This window comes from Epargyreus clarus, unplaced genomic scaffold (genome assembly GCF_041222505.1).
Source record: "Epargyreus clarus isolate Ecla_fem2 unplaced genomic scaffold, WU_Ecla_fem_2.2 ptg000014l, whole genome shotgun sequence".
Classification (NCBI taxonomy): Eukaryota; Metazoa; Arthropoda; class Insecta; order Lepidoptera; family Hesperiidae; genus Epargyreus; species Epargyreus clarus.
Window position 1 is genome coordinate 8,009,745 of NW_027332222.1, and position 17,031 is coordinate 8,026,775.

The 17,031-nt window shown below is 34.6% G+C and overlaps 1 non-coding gene across 1 annotated transcript; it reads right to left on the reverse strand.

Moving 5' to 3' along the window:
* Nucleotides 1-9,004: 9,004 nt before the first annotated feature.
* On the reverse strand, nucleotides 9,005-9,086 carry TRNAS-GCU (transfer RNA serine (anticodon GCU)). The gene has a single exon. It is a non-coding gene; the product is annotated as a tRNA-Ser (tRNA).
* Nucleotides 9,087-17,031: the final 7,945 nt, after the last annotated feature.

Sequence of the window (17,031 nt, forward strand, 5' to 3'; positions counted from 1 at the left end):
CATTTTTTTTTATTTTCTAGTAACTATGAAGTAATTTTCAAATGCGAACAAGGATCAACAAACTGGTTAAAAACTTATTTCTGTTTTGTTTGTCAACCTATTCCTTTGGTAGCTATAGATAGATGAGCTATAATTTTGCATCAGTCCAAAATCCTCAAATTTTCCACAATGGTCCAATTTCGATCACGAAGCTAAAACTAGTCTCTATAGCTAATTGAACCAGTCTATTAAGCGTTCTAGTACCTTCCTACCTTCGGCTCACAGTAATAGCTTTAAACCCTAACTCTAGAAGTAGTATTTGAACCGGAAACGAACTCAACCGAAAAGTCACGGCCAAATTTTTCTCACGATAGGTACCTGTTAAAAAGGCTGTAAAGGAACGCAACTTAGCGACCGTAATAAGATCGCTTAGCGAGATTTTTTAATTTTTACTTGTCAGTTAAATGTTTATGTACAGGAAATGCTTGACAAATGAAATAAGTACCCAGGCTATTCTAAAGAACCATGCTGGGCAGAAAATACCAAAAATATAATAAAATAAGCGATACATAGAAATAAGGACAAATTCGTAGATATATATCTACTAGGAACAACCATTGTACGAGTATTATAAAGGCTTAACTCAAAATAAAGTTTTATTGGATTTTTTAATAGGTAGGTCGCATATATCAATCAACTGTTATTAATATACCGTAATGAACAAAGTTTAAAGTGGAATATTAAGTTAGACCTATCTTCATATTTTCCATGCATTACTTTGTCTACATATCTTTGATAGCTAGAAACAATCTATACTCGTATTCCACATTGTCTACCAACAGATATTGTTAAATTTCGATTGGTAGGCAAAAAATTGACGGATTGATTTACTAATAACGGGCAGAAATGTTTTGTTTGACTGTATAAGACTTGTTGTTGGTGTATAAGACATTGTTATATAAGACAAACTTAACAAGAACAATACACGACATTTCCTTAAAAAATAGGTAATTACCTAAATTAATAGACAAAAAAAAATACCTATCAGTTTTAGTTTCAAATAGTATCTACCTGCATATCTAGATACCTAATCTAAGTAGGTACTTTGATTACCGATTACAACTAGAAAATAGACCTTAAATAGGTATATGACTGGATACAATATGGATGCCAAAATCAAAAAGAAAAAAATACTTTGACATTTACTGAACACGGGTTCGGAATAGGGTGGCTGTGCATCCCCGGCCCAGATAAGATCTGCAGCCTGCGCCTGACACCTGGCCCCGCCCCTCGCTACCCTCACCGACCCTTTGTTTATGCGTTGTAATAAACAAGCAAATGAATAAGGTACTGTGTGACTTAGAAATTACTTGGACTTTGTTAGTATTAAATAAATTACGCTATTTGGCAATCGACAGTTTGTACGTTGAAGCAATCGCTTGTAGTGGATAACTAGCACTATATCTTAAGGGTGAAGGGAACAACAATTAAAGGAGACGAATTACTAGCATGGATCTAGCATGGAATGGATGGACATTGAATTCGGCGTCTGGGATCAGATCGGGTCGGGTCCATGGCAAACGACATAGGAAGTCCTCATAGAGTCCACTTGATAGAAAATGGTTACTGTCTCCCATGAACATCTGTAGGTAATTAATCAACCCTAGATAAGATAAAGAGTCCTACCTGGGGTCAGCTATAGATGCGTTGCTTCACCTGGTATCCTATAATACTCATTTGACTTGCCGTATTTTTCACGATCCTAAAAAAGTTAAGATCATTGCATTGCTTCAACTGTCTTCGACAAAACCAATTGTTTACAAGCCAACATCGTAAAAAGGCACCACAAGAAATTCTTAGGTAATTTATATCCTTCCGTATTCGTCCTCCCGAATCAGGAAAGATCATCAAGCGACTTAAAAGCTCATTTCCATTATCATAGGACCCGATACGCGAAGAAATCAATCTGATGAAAAGACAATCAAGGTGACACAAAAACAGCATGATAAGTCCTTTGAACTGGGGTAACCATCTACTTAACTGTTAAATGGGGACAAAACGATGCAACTAAATAAATGCTGTAAAAGTTAAAATTGTTGCCTATATTTGGAATACCTACTATTCTTCAGATTGCTACAATATTATATGTTTTCGTTAATTGTTATTTATTTTCAATTTATATCAATCATAATATCTTAAAGAAGTTATAATGAGAACTATTTACAACGTGCACTTTTCATTTTTACCATGTGGTTAATGGACACTAAGAAAAACAAATCTGAGAAAACTCAGATACATGGAAACCCAACTATACACTAAAATTGCAAATATATTCGGACGAGGTGCAAAAAAGAATGTATGATAAAATACAATAGAGTCGGAATTCTAATGCATGCAACCCGGGCGGTCGTTTTTCGACTGTTCCCGTTCTGTAAAGGCTGAAATCTTTATTTATTAGAATCGGTAAATTATAAAAGATAAGTATTTTACGTTCGCCCGATAAAGGTAGCAAAAAGCTTATACAGTTAACATCAACATATCGTTACTCGATAATCCGATATCAGCCGCAGATAAGTTTTTATTAAAACAAATTAGGAAACAAACAACGATGATATTGGCAGAAGAAGGCAGATAATATTTGGGCTTAATAATTAATATTTTTAATTCGCTAGTGAGATCTATCGTTGAATTATAGAGATTATTTCTTTTAGAAAATTTAAAAATCCATGAATAGTTTGCAAATAAAAATCACCACTATTAAAATAATATTAGTCAACATTAAATTTAACATTACCATTACCATTTTCTAGCATTGTAATAGAAAAAATAGTAGATTGTAATAGAAAAAATAGTAGATCGTTGTAATTAAGGAAAATAATGAAATTCAACCATTTTCATTCTTACCCTTCATTAAGTGAACGTAAATGGTTATTGAATTAAAAACCTGTACAGAAACAGGTTGTAAACCGGCTGAAACCAACTGAAGAATAACTTTTTGTATACAAATCTTTAACATAGTACGTATGTTCATTGAGCCTCGCATTGTTTACCTCAAGCTGTTCTGCAAGTTAATGAAAACCACCCCACTGTGTTCGACTTTTTACTGAGTAGTGTAAGTACGTTTCTGATGCAATTCGAAATATTTGATTAAAGCGGCATTTACTGCAAGCTCCGTCTTGTCTCTTGAGGTACAAAAACTGGGCGTCGATTTAATGACGCGCTAATCAATAGGCGTATTACGAGTATTGTGACAATGGACTGTCTTCGGTTAGAACTCAGAGTACCTTAGTATATATCCGGGAATATCCCCGGGAATATCTTATTCCCATTCCTATATTTGGAACAAGATATTCCCGTGGGCGGTAACCATTTGCTTACTTATGCTGCTTTAAAACTCTGAAGGCACCATTGCCATACCTATTTTTCTAATCTCAGTGTTAAGCCCTTTTGTATACAGAGTATAGAAAAGTTTTTACATTTATACGAAACGTTCCAACTTAGTACTCAGGATGGTAATGCAACGTGGTCCGATCAAGCAGAAATCAAATATCATGAGAGGTTTATCTCCCACACCCATGTCCAAGGAACGCACAGGACACTTACTATCAGATGGACTACACGCTCGTTTTCTAAGTAGGTAGTTTTGTATTATAAAAAAGCAGTTTGTAATATTCGATTGGAATAAGTTAATTTTACCCTGAAAATATCATATACCTACCTATATATTTCTGCAAAAAAATGCATAGGTATACACGGGAGCCTAAATTGGTGCCTTTTCTGGTGAAAAGTTCGTCCAATAGACTTGAAGGAATATAATATATTTAGTCATTTCGAAGCAATGTCCTTCTAACGTTAAAAGGTGTTATCAATACGAATTAATTATCCTGTAACAAATTTTAAAGATAGTCTAATGTATTCATGTAGGAACACGTAAAAGCTTATTATATTATCTCTCACGTGTTTTGAATACAAATCAGAAGAGCGACAGAGATAGTGGAGTGTGAGGAGAAGTGTTCATTGTTTTTTATCTTGATGGTTTATACACAAGTAACCTACCGGAAAATCGGGTGCGGTGGGGAGTTGTCTGCTAGTGGCTAGATTCGCGGGTTGCTATGCTTCAGAGAGCAAGGTAAGCCGTCGGTCCCGGTTGTTTTCATTGGATAGCACTCTTTGTGCCTTGTCAGTTATGGCCATGGGTAGGCTGCTAAGCTATGCCTCCCTGTATAGCAGAGACCCTTGGCCAGCATTGTAACATAAAAAGTCCTGCATGGTATCTGTACTTATACTTATGTAACTTAGTTAGACGAATTATAAATTATAATAAAACTATTATATCAAATTAGTCCTCAGTGGTGCGAATATGTGATCGGCTGTAGGTTAAACCACTGTTCTATATAGACTTAGGTACATGAGATACAATTAGGTAAACTGTGTCCTCATTTGATACTTTTCAATCTTAAAAAAATATATAGGTACATACAGGCAAACATTACTCAGCACTGTAAGAATATATCCTTATAATACACACTTCATTTGCTATTGTTCAAAGTGTATAGCACCTGAATACAAATGAGAAGAAGCGGAAGAGATAGCGGGCGAGCGACGGGTTGTTCCGCTATCGGACAAGTGTTTTGACGGTTCGTATCGCGACCGCGATACGCGATCCACGCCGAGACCGAACCCAACTTAGTCCTCAGGTGTAACAACGCATTTGTGAGTGGATTGGGGTTAAACCACCGTTCTATATGGACTTCGTCACAATTGTCCATGGGCAAGCACTTGCCGTCAGGTAAACTGCATGCTCGTTTGATATTTCAATTTCTAAAAAAATAGTGATAGGCGCATACAGCAAACATTACCCAACAGTGTAAGAATATATCCTTATAATACACACTTCATTTGCTATTGTTCAAAGTGTATAGCACCTGAATACAAATGAGAAGAAGCGGAAGAGATAGCGGGCGAGCGACGGGTTGTTCCGCTATCGGACAAGTGTTTTGACGGTTCATATCGCGACCGCGATACGCGCACCACGCCGAGACCGAACCCAACTTAGTCCTCAGGAGTGACAACGCATTTGTAAGCGGATTCAGGTTAAACTACTGTTCTATATGGACTTAGTCACAATTGTCCATGGGTAAGCACTTGCCGTCAGGTAAACTGCATGCTCATTTGATATTTCAATCTTTAAAAAAATAGTGATAGGTGCAAACAGCAAACATTACCCAACAGTGTGAGAATATATCCTTATAATACACGCTTCGTTTGCTATTGTTTAAAGGGTATAGCGCCTTTTGAATACAAATTTAAAGAAGCGGAAGAGATAGCGGGCGAGCGACGGGTTGTTCCGCTATCGGACAAGTGTTTTGACGGTTCGTATCGCGACCGCGATACGCGATCTCACGCCGAGACCGAACCCACTTGCATACGACTTACAAGTAAATTCTTTATCCGAATTGTTGGATTGTTCTCATTTTAAAAGCAGTTATGGGTTAGAAGCTTAAAAGTCGGCCTCTCGTTGCGGTGTGGGATTCAAATTTCAGGTGTCTGATTTTTGGAAATTATGTGCGTATTAGATATTAATTATTAGGTAATTACTATAGTTTTTAAAGGTAAAGGAAAATGTATTGTGAAGAAATAGGGTTTTAATGATTAGTTGCAATTCTAATTGTGTAATATAAACTATGAACAACAATATTAGGTTATAACTCTGATATCAGAAACAGTAGAAGCTATTTGATTGCAGTTTAACTACAAGTGACGATCGCACTTATTTCTCATTAAACCATAAGTAAACTATTTCTCATTAAACCTATGCGTTATATACAATGATCTATCAACATGACCTTCTTTCAAAAAGCTTTCGAATTGCAACTGATCAAAGTAAGGATTTTACAATTCTACGATTGGTTATTGATATATTGTTGCACAAAGCATTCGGTTATTGTATTTTGTTTACCAACAAAAAGATTCGCCATCGGATCCCATTACCCCACCATACGAAGTTTACTCACAATAAATTTGAGAAAGTTTTCTCTAACCTTTACCTACGTAAAACGAAACGAAAAAACAATACGCTGCGCCTCAGCTCAGCAGAAGTCGGAAGATTTATTTTTTATATCTTACAATGTTTTCCCCTTTGCTTACACAGAGGGTATAATTCACACAAATCTTTATTTTTCTTTGTGTTCACGTGAGGGTGAGTGGTGCCTCCCGCGGCGTGTTGATGATGAGTTATGAGGTAGGCAGTAGGCCGGATCCGGAAGTCGCCCCTCCACGCCCGGCCATCCCGCCTCACTTCCGGTACCAATCGGCAGGCTTAGCTGACATTGCTCCCGTATTTCATTATTTATTGCCGTTCTTCGCGCTTCTTGTGCATTTATTTAAAAGAAAGCTGTTAATATAACATATTCATTCAAATATCCGGGGCTAAGTTCTGTTAATAGGGAATTTATATCACTTTGGAAGACAAGAAGTAAAAGTTTTTTTTTAAGTTATGAATGTTATCACACACAAAACATAGGTTATATAAATTATTTAAGTTACTAGGTACCCACCTACCGTTACCCACCTATTGTAATTAGGACAATAGAATTGTACAATCAAGATAAATATAAAGTTGCCCAAAAATGTATAACTCTGTTAAGTATTATCACATAAATAAATCAGTATTCCTCTTATTTCCTAAACATACCAGTAACTTAAGTACTTAGATAACAGTGACAGATTCCTACATTTCATTAAAAGTAACAAATCAATAGTTTCGTTAAAAATTGTAGACCACGAGATGTATCAAATGGAACATTTACTCCCTAATGCCTACTAAGCTTCTGCCACCGCGGCTTACGATTAAATCATTGACTCGTCACCTAAACCCTAGCTTACTAGTGTTCATAAGTGCATGTAGACATCTATCAAGGGCTGCGGACGCGTGCCGACGATCTCAGCCGACGAAACAATATTCATAAATAATTCCCATAACAATACATACGACGTCACGACGCTCCTCCGGACACGTGGCGACGCCGCCGCGACACGTGCCCGGGGAAACCACGCCACATCTAATTATTCGCACTTATTAAAAATATCTGCTACGTTGTTTGCCCATAAAGAATGGTTTTGATTCTGACATGTTTAATTACTGGGTCGTAATGTGATTAACTCGTAATAACGTTATGTGAGATTGTATTTCCCTTATAACTGGGACTCATTCATTAGAATTAATTATTCTTATCAATATTTTCAAGGTAGTAAAAGCCTATTGAATAATAGAGAGAATAGTGAGTGAAGAGAATAGAATAGTGTATGCAAATAATGTCAGGATGATAGGGGGCGCCAAACATAATACATTAGCTACCTACTGAGTACTGCAGATGGCACGTACCTACTTTGTTTCGTTTAGGTCACGTGAGAAAGTGTTTATTGATAAAAATGGAATAGTCTAGGATCAATGCAGTTTAGACTAATATATTAAAAGGTAAAACTCAAACATAAACATCAAAATTAAAGAAGAAAAGAATTGAAGGTGGCTCGACTCCGGGACCACCCTGACCTATTCGTGCCTATAGCAAGAGGGTTCAGAGCTGATGTATTACAATTTGATGGTAAGTATGGCAAAACTACACAAGGCGTTCTAAAGTTAGCATCGAACCTGTGGCCAACCTCCGATAGGACTATGCCTAATGTTATCTGGGGTTGATTATAGATATACCTATTTTATTAATCCTCAATTATAGCTACCTCAGTGTAATAAAATAATCATGAATTGTAGTGCTCAGCTACAATAAAAAGGTAACTTTACATAAGTAGTTATATCAGTTTTTTTCTGAAGCTAATTAGCACATATTCCACCAGTGCAATAATGTTTTCAATGTATATTTCTACTATAAAATATAAATTAGCATAACTATTAAGTAAATACTCCGCCGCTTCAGAATAATGAAAGGTCATACTATCTCCTATTCATATTTATTCAAATGTTCCGTTTGCTCCAGTTCCGTAGAAAAAAAGTAAATAGTTTTTATTTAAACCATACTACGTGTGTACTTAACGACTACCTACTTAACTATTTAATTAGTAGTTAAGAAGGTAGGTAGCTATATATAATATATAATAAATTTATTACATTTTTGTCACAGATATTTTTAGTTGTTTATTTAGGTATGTCTTTTATATTATAATAATTAATATGTACATCTCATTACAACTTCATGTATAGGTATATTTCATTTGTGTTTCTAGTGACTTAAGAAATGGGATATCACCAAAAGCGCCTGCCACACTCATTAACAAAATAAATTGTAACAAATCCGCGTTTGGCATATATTATTAAAAAAATATTATAATGTGAACCCAGTTAAGGGTTGCAGAAATGCTAATAAAACTTTCCACTAACGGTCACCCATAAAATGATTGACCGCATTCTTTAATTGACCCTAGACTCTATTTACCAGGGTATAAAACGGTTGTTTAAATTCATTATCAATTATGTATTTAACTTTACATTATTATTTAATATTTCCGTACGAATTATTACTAGGGACCTACCTACCTAATAGGTATACAAACTATTTTAAAAAGACAATGACACAATTATTTTTAATTAATACATTAATACAAGTCATGAACTAGATCCTTACTTTCTTAATATAAAATTAATAATAAATATGTGACTAAAATTTTAATATTTATTTTAAAAGTAGGTACATGTAGGTTTTTAATTATATCAACATTAAAAGTATTGATGTCACACTAATATTTTTCAAAACCTTACAAATTACTTTATTTTGTTGTTAGTAATACAATTATGGGTAATATTGTTTTTATAAATTTATTTGATTAAAAACAGACATTTTTAGACATTTACAAAACGCCATACCTTTGCCCGAAATATCTGAAAAATATATTTTTTAAACATCATGAAAAAATCAATGTTACTTTCAAACATATAAAAAATAAATACATGCTTTCAAATTTTATTTCATCTAAATTCATATTAGAATACGGTATAATAATTAAAAAATACCGACGAGGATGGGATTCGAACCCACGCGTGCAGAGCACATTGGATTAGCAGTCCAACGCCTTAACCACTCGGCCACCTCGTCATGTCGAAACGGCCTGAAATATGTTATCACAATATCTGGAGCTATTTCACAATATTTTTTCTTTTAAAATTATAGATTTGAGAGTTTATGGCTATATTTTATAAGTAACCAGATCCCATACAAATTAAAAAAAGAAATTAACAATTTTATAAAATTAAAATCAGACGTTAGATAACAGTATTTATTTTAATTCACGATTTAAACCCGTGGTATATAATGTTTAAACACGTCTTTTTAGCGGTTAACGCCACTGACTTACTTATAAGTTACACAGTGGTCACTCCACAATAGAACACAGATCGTACCGCAACCAAGGCACAAACATGTTTTTTTTTTTATATAATATAAGAGTAGCAGACGAGCATACCTAATGGTAAGTAGCTACTGCCGCCCATGGACATCTGTAATCAACCCCAGATAGGATTAGATATTCCTACCTGAGGTCTGCCACAGATGCGCCGCTACCCCTGAGGACTAAGCTGGAACGTCTCGCAAAAGTCTGTCTCCCTTACCACACCCTTCAAACCGGAACACAGCAGCGCTCAACACTGCTCTTATTAGGTAGAAATAGGTGTGGCGGTGGTGCCGCCGGAGTCGAACCACAAAGGGTTCTACCACCTTTAAACTTCTAATATCACGGCACCGAGTGTAGTTAGTTAGTTATGAATAATAATATTTATAATAAAATGGTAGATGATATATTTCCAAACCCTGAAGATAGTTGAAGACCGCTGGATTCATAGAGCTCAGGACCGGTCGGAGTGGCGCTAGGCTAGCAGTGAACAATAAAAACCTGTAAGAAACAAAGATACGAGTTAAAAGTAAGTAAAAATTGAAGAAATACTGTTTCTTAATTTGTTAGAAATATGTAATAATATAATATACCTTTTTTTGTTATCGACGGGGAAACCTTCAAAAGGTACCCGGTGCAGCGACACAGGGTTAAAAAATCTACAAAGTGGAAATCTAAGTACTTACTTATTTGCACTTTACCACTTCACCAATGTAGTGGACAGTAGCTAAGACCCTCTAAAATTGAAAGGAGACACGTGTCAAGCAGTGGGGCAGTCACCTAATAGATGAGCGACATATTTAGGGGCAACCAGTATAAAAATCCTTAACGCTGAATTCTACCTTTAATTAAATAAGATTGGAGTTAATGGTTATGTGTGAAAGGCACAAATATCATGAATTTAAGTGGTTCTGTTATCAATTTTAGTAATGTCTCTATTAAGAAATTGTTTTAATATCTAATCTTATCGGATCCTAATCTTGATACCTAGGTACATATTAATTACACCAATAAACAGTATTTAGATAATGGCAGTAGATATCTATCGAAATTTTAAAAGAATGCTATTATATTATAAATTTAACCACAGGACTCCTTGCGTCCTTTTCATTTCTAAGAGATGTGAATATCGAGATTTTGTATACAATATTTTCAAATACACTTGCAAAAATAGCTGACTGCCACAAAGAGGAATTTAAACACCCATATTTTTTCAAATTGAAGGTATATATCATCTAGATACCTATTTGCGTAGACACCAAGTAGCAATGTGGTTAGATCCAGCCTCCCCTAAGGAAAGCCTGCAGAAGATTTTTTTATGAAATTGAAATAGTAAAAGCCAAATGCAATCCACATGTTGAAAAGATGTGACTGTCACTTAAGGACACCTGTAATCAATCCTAAATAAGACTGAAGTCCTATCAGAGTCAAAGGTGTGTAGCTCTTGCAATGCTTATCTTCTTTGTAACGATTCAAAATAATAATCATTATGTAGGTATATATTTTTATAACTGAACGCTAATAATATATTATATTTCTTAATATTGCATGGCTTTCCAATGACAAATAGATCTGATTGCATATGTGAGTTATTGAAAAGTCTGGACTCGGGATACAAATAAAGTACCAAGGCGCCAGTGACGCGTTCCCCGTCTCCCGAATATGACAAATAACATCAAAAATGAAACTACACGAATACCAACATAAAATAAAAATGTCAAAAATTTAAATTAAGGATTAAAATATTTAAATTTAGTGCGGGCGCGTCCCGCTCGCGCTCGTCGCGTCGAGCGCCGAGCCTCGCTCGACGCCGGCCGGGGAGGGCTCTTAGTATGGAGGCGAACTTTCCAAAAACCCATATATTTTAACTAGAAACCAATATCAAATCTATTTATGAAGATTCGACCCTAGCGACACCACTGCCATACCTATTTCTGCCTAATAACAGCAATGTTAAGTTCTGCTGTGTCCGTTTTAAGGATGTGGTAAGGAGATATAGGTACTTTTTCGAGGCATTACAGCTTAGTCCTTAGCGGCGCATTCTTGGTCGACCTCAACTAGAATCTTATCTTATCTAGGATTGATTAAAGGTGTCCTTGAACAGCAGTAGCCGCTTAACCATCAGGTGGACTGCATACTCGTCTATTATACTAATGTTATAAAATAATACACTATAATAAAATTGTAAAGATAATAATGTAATGTAACGATGATAAAGGTAAAACAGGTAATATGACGCCATATCGAAGATAGAGTTAAAAGCAAACTTTATCAAACCCACCATGGTTAGTATGAAGATACGTTGAATTTAAATTTTTAAAAATTATAACAAGTCAAAAGTTAAAGCCTCTTATTGTTTGAAAACGACGTAGACTATAAATATACGAATATTTTAATGGTTATAATCATGGCAAATTATGCTGCAGGTAAATAGTTTATATTTATTTTATTAAAGCAGCTATGTCAATATAATACTTACCCAAAATAATTACATGTAGATATCATAGACTTTGGAAATAATTGTCATTTTACCTAGGTAAACATTTTGTAAAAACTAAATCATATGCGTGTCACTCTAAATACTTAAAATAATCAAAATAAATCACCAATCAAATTATATTCATTTAAGGTCTGAAGTTCATGAAATATAGGAGCTTGCTTCTTCACTTCTTTGTGTATAAATAACATATCCATAATTCGACAAAACCTGCTATTGTGTTAAAATCCCCTGGAGCCCTTTCCACATTCGTTGACGGGTCGAATACTATAAATTAATGGAGTGTACTCGGCCAGAAATTTTAAATATTTGAAAGCATTATAACATTTAGAAAAAATCAAAGTCTCCACCACAACATAATATATTACATAAAATAAATAATACAATCATAAAGTAGTTATAAATGTAGTGTTTATAAAACGTAATTGTGGTTTTATGGGTCATATATTTCCTGGATGAATGCTCCGTCAGGCGAAGTCGACGGAGACGGGTTAGCTGGCAGGACTATTAAACCCGAAGGGATGGCTCGATTTGTTTTAATTAGTTTTAAAACACGGAACACACTCGTCCTAGCCATAAACAACCGCGTTGATTGTGTTTGTTTATGGAATTAATCAAATTCGAAACAACACGAAATTTAATAAGCGTATCGATGATGGATGCCGCTTGTAAATTTAATGGCGTTTTCGTCATTTTGGGTTCCACGTAAGAAATTATTCGGTGTAAGACATTTTATAAATTGGCTTTAATAAAAATAATAAAGCGGTACAAGCGTGGTAAGGGAAACGTCTAAATTAGTCTCAGGTAGTGATGTAGTTTGGTTGTGACAGCTCATAATTCGCCCTCCGTCCTCGGGCCCTCGTGTGTGCCCGACAGCCGACGCCGACCTTTGTGCACTAATAGTAGGTACTGTATCGATGGAACCTGTCGCCGACGTCCCCCGCAAAAATGAGGAGGAACTCAATTTCTTTTTGACAGCAATGTTAAATGAGTTGACGATTGTTTAGCAATATTTTTAACGTTTTTAATTAAAGTACAGTTTTAGAATATTCGTGTTTGGTACGTTTGGTACCGTGGTAGGTATGTTTCATTTTTATTTTATTGGTTTATTCTACTAATTTTACCGTAAGTGAATCAACATACATTATTGTAAAGTGTGGTGAGGCAGACATACTTATCCGAGGTGTTCTTAGTCCTCAGGGATAACAATGAATTTGTGGCCGACTCCTAATCAGTTATGACTCCTAACTCAGACAGGAGCCACTTACCATCAGGTGGACTGCAAGATCGTTTGATACTTGTGGGTAAAAAGTAACCTATATGATAAATTGTGATCCTGGAATTCGTTCTTTTGGCTTACTTTCATATACTTAAGTAAAAATTATGGTTAAAAATTGATGGCTTTTAAATTTTACAAGCGTAGTTACAACGTAAAAACATCTTTGTAGAGTTCAAAATTGAGAGCAGTGATAGCCTAGTGGTTCAAACGCGGCCTCTCAATCGAGGGGTCCGAGGTTCAAATCTTAGATTTTTAAAAATTACGAGTATATTCGTATTATACGAGCAAATTAATCACTTGTTTGTACGGTGAAGGAAAGCACCGTGAGAAAACCTAGAAACTTGAGATCTTAAATAAAAAGTCCTCAAAGGTATGTGAAGTCTTCCAATTCGCACTTGCCCAGCTTGGTGGACTATGGCCTAATGCTTCTCATTCCCCTTCCCGTGCCCAGCAGTGGAACAGTAATGGGTTGATGAAGAAGAAGAGTTCAAAATAAAACAAGTTTAATTTTGCGAAATTGGAATATAGGTTACTTATACCAACCCTTATTTATATTAAATACACTATTGTTCCTATCTCATAAACAAAATAAGTTTCGCCTTTCATGAATGAATTCAGAAATATCTCCCAGACAAATTGTGTATTTGTATCGCCTCGCCAGACGATGCAATTATATGGCGACGGGTGTCTACGGTACATTGAAAAGGAAAAGGGCTATCAAGTGAGGTGAAGGTGACCGGGTGAGGGTGGTATCGATTGCCACGCCCACCCGCGGCGCGTTGCCTAGCAACCCACACGCCCGCCCTGCCGCCCGCCCTGCCTCGCCAAGGAAAACATCTCGCGTCTTGCCGTGTTTAGTACATGTTGCAATCTTGATCCCTGACGCTGGGAAGCTGTTTGATACAAATCTGTCATGATTTAATGTTGTCTTACACCGTGAAATGAAAATAAAAGTACAACTTAAATAAACTCAGATATACGAGTATGCTTTGTGACATATTGTTATTAATTTGTAATGCGTCGTGTAAGGTAATGTATACTTAAAAATATGTAAAATATTTTGCTTACCTTCTACCTATGTCTTATAAGCATAGGAGGAAGCCCTGTGTTGCAATTCGACATAAGCGACAATAATTCTTATTAACACGTAACTCCTACTTTCCAGATAATAATGTAAAATAGGTACCTTACCATTCCATTTTTTTAATTTACCATCAATATCTTATATAAATTCCGTGCCTTTATTATGAAAAGGTAGATCGGTACGCATTAACTTAAGTATAACAGTGTAAATACCTAAATATCAATTCAAAATTCAGAGCAAACGCTTCAGTACCAACACGCAACATTAATTTAAATATTTTAGGTTGCGATAACAAAATCAAAAGTTAAGAAATGGGGCTCATGCGACCCTGCAAAAACTGCGACAAAACTTAATTTCGACCACAGTAATGAATTATATGATTTAATAACTGCTAGAATGGTAACCAAACGTTTTGAAACAAGTGGACATTCAATTCTGAACTCTCTTTTTTACCGAAATACGGATGGTAATATATTTCCATACATACATATTTACAATTTTATAAATGTATGTACTCGTATGTCTATATATGTATGATCATGTACGATGCTTGTTATGTTATGATTTTTCAAGGCTTAGAACTGGAGGTCATGATTAAGGTCAGGTAAATGATTATCATAATAATTAATATTACTTAAAATTTAAGTTATTAATATTTTTCACTAATACTTAAATTTTGTGATCGAGTAGTAGGTATACCTAATATCTACCGTTTGTAGGTATACTTAATTGGAACATAAGTATTTGAAAGGGCTTTGCATTGAAAATACTATAACAGTAATGTCATAATATGGTATATTGTTCTAGCTAGATAGACAGATTTATGGCAAATTTAGATGAAAATTAAATCAAAATGAATTTCATATGTATTTTTATGTATGTTTATAATATTCCTTAATATTTGCTAAAAAAATCTATTTTCCTGAAGTTTGGGTGTTATTTGGCTATCCTAACGTCGACTGTTTCCGCCGACAACCCTCCATTATAAATATAGAAACTTTGGGTCATAACTTTTATTTTTGCTCATTTACGTTCAGTACCACCAATGAGCTTTTATAAACATTTATATATAAAGTGTTGTGATATATATTCACGTTTTTACGACTGTATCTATCTAGATTAATAATGTGTAAATAAATAATCTACCTTTTTTAATTTTTCCTACGCTTTTCTTATTAATATATTGGCAATTAAAATTGGGTACTTATTTCAATATTGATTCAGGATTCTATGATTAAGTAGATAGAAAAACTTAAAAATAATAATCTACAACATAAAAGCAAACTTAATTTGTTTTTATACAAATTGTTTTTGCCTCTAATATTTTAATATCCACATCCAAAAAGAAAAACTTACACAACTTTTTTTTTACCAAATAAGAAATAATCTATTTAGTGTGGAGCATCCTAAAAACCAAGTGTTATTTATTGGGTCCTTTATCTTAAACAGCGATCATCTTTTGTCGCAGCCGCGGCCTTTTCTATGGCACCCAATAATATATTGTTAAAAACTTTGATTTTAGACTTATGTCGCTGTGCGTGCGGATTTCTTTATAGATTGGATCTTTATGGTTTGTCTTAAGCAATGCCGACTTTTTTGACTACTCTAAAAATCATTAGCATCACTTTATTTTAATAAGGTAAGGTAATAAAACTAAAAATGGAATTATCCCGATATGTAATTTATTAATCTTATTCAGACAAAATGGATATCAAGGATTTAATATGTTTTACTAATTTAGAATTCAGAAAAATGCGAGGTAACCTTTACTTATTTTTTATTAATATTTTTGGATTGATAATTTTAAATACCAGTTATTTAAAAAAACCTTTACATTTTGGTAATCGTTGACTTGTTAGTTTATTGAACTACTAAAGTACCTACCTCTGATGTTGATGAATTATGGATTGACATTTGTAACAAACTATCAAGCTGGTACCTACATCTTTAACTCTACGTCAAATCTACATAATGACCTAATACTAAAATAAAATCTTATCACTAAGATGTCAATTTTTGAATATATAGGTACATAGTAGGTACATTATCGGTTCCTCGTGACGGAAAACACTTACGATAAGTGAAAAATTACTTAATATTGTTTGATGCATGGATAACGCGTGCTAACACCGTGTATCGTGTGTGTGTGAACTCGCACACTCACATCTGTTAAAGAAGAAATTGTTAATTTTTCAGTGTAAGTATTTTTTATTAAAACCACATAAATTAAATTTACCACGCGAAGCTGTTATCGAAAGCAGCTATAAATAACAATGGGTTAAATTTTAAAACTAAACATTTATAATACACGCACCTGTAGTTGTCATCGTTAACCATATTTTATACTTAAGGCTGTGTTTGTTGTTAATTCTCCGGCTAAATTAAATAATCCATAAAAAAGAAACTGCTTAAATCGGGGGAGCATTGATACTCCAAAAGATAAGATCTCGTAACAGACATTCCTTGATAAAATATATTATACACCTATCATATTAAAATTATAACCTATAATTTAATTTTCAAAATGACTTACCTACATAAAAAGTAACGTTGGGTGTTGTCAGGTGAAAAAACCGGTCGCACATTCGTTTGTTTCTTTTTTATGATCCAGGTTAACCCACGTTATGGTTTAGTGGTCCGGAATAGAAAAATGAAGGTCGTTCTACGAAAACTATCATAATTCAATAGAGGTGGAAATCTTCGTGGCCTTTGTATGGCGGCGCTAGCACTCCACCTGTTTTGCTGCAGCACTGCTGTGTGAATTTTTGAACGGAGCCTAATGGTAAGTAAAAC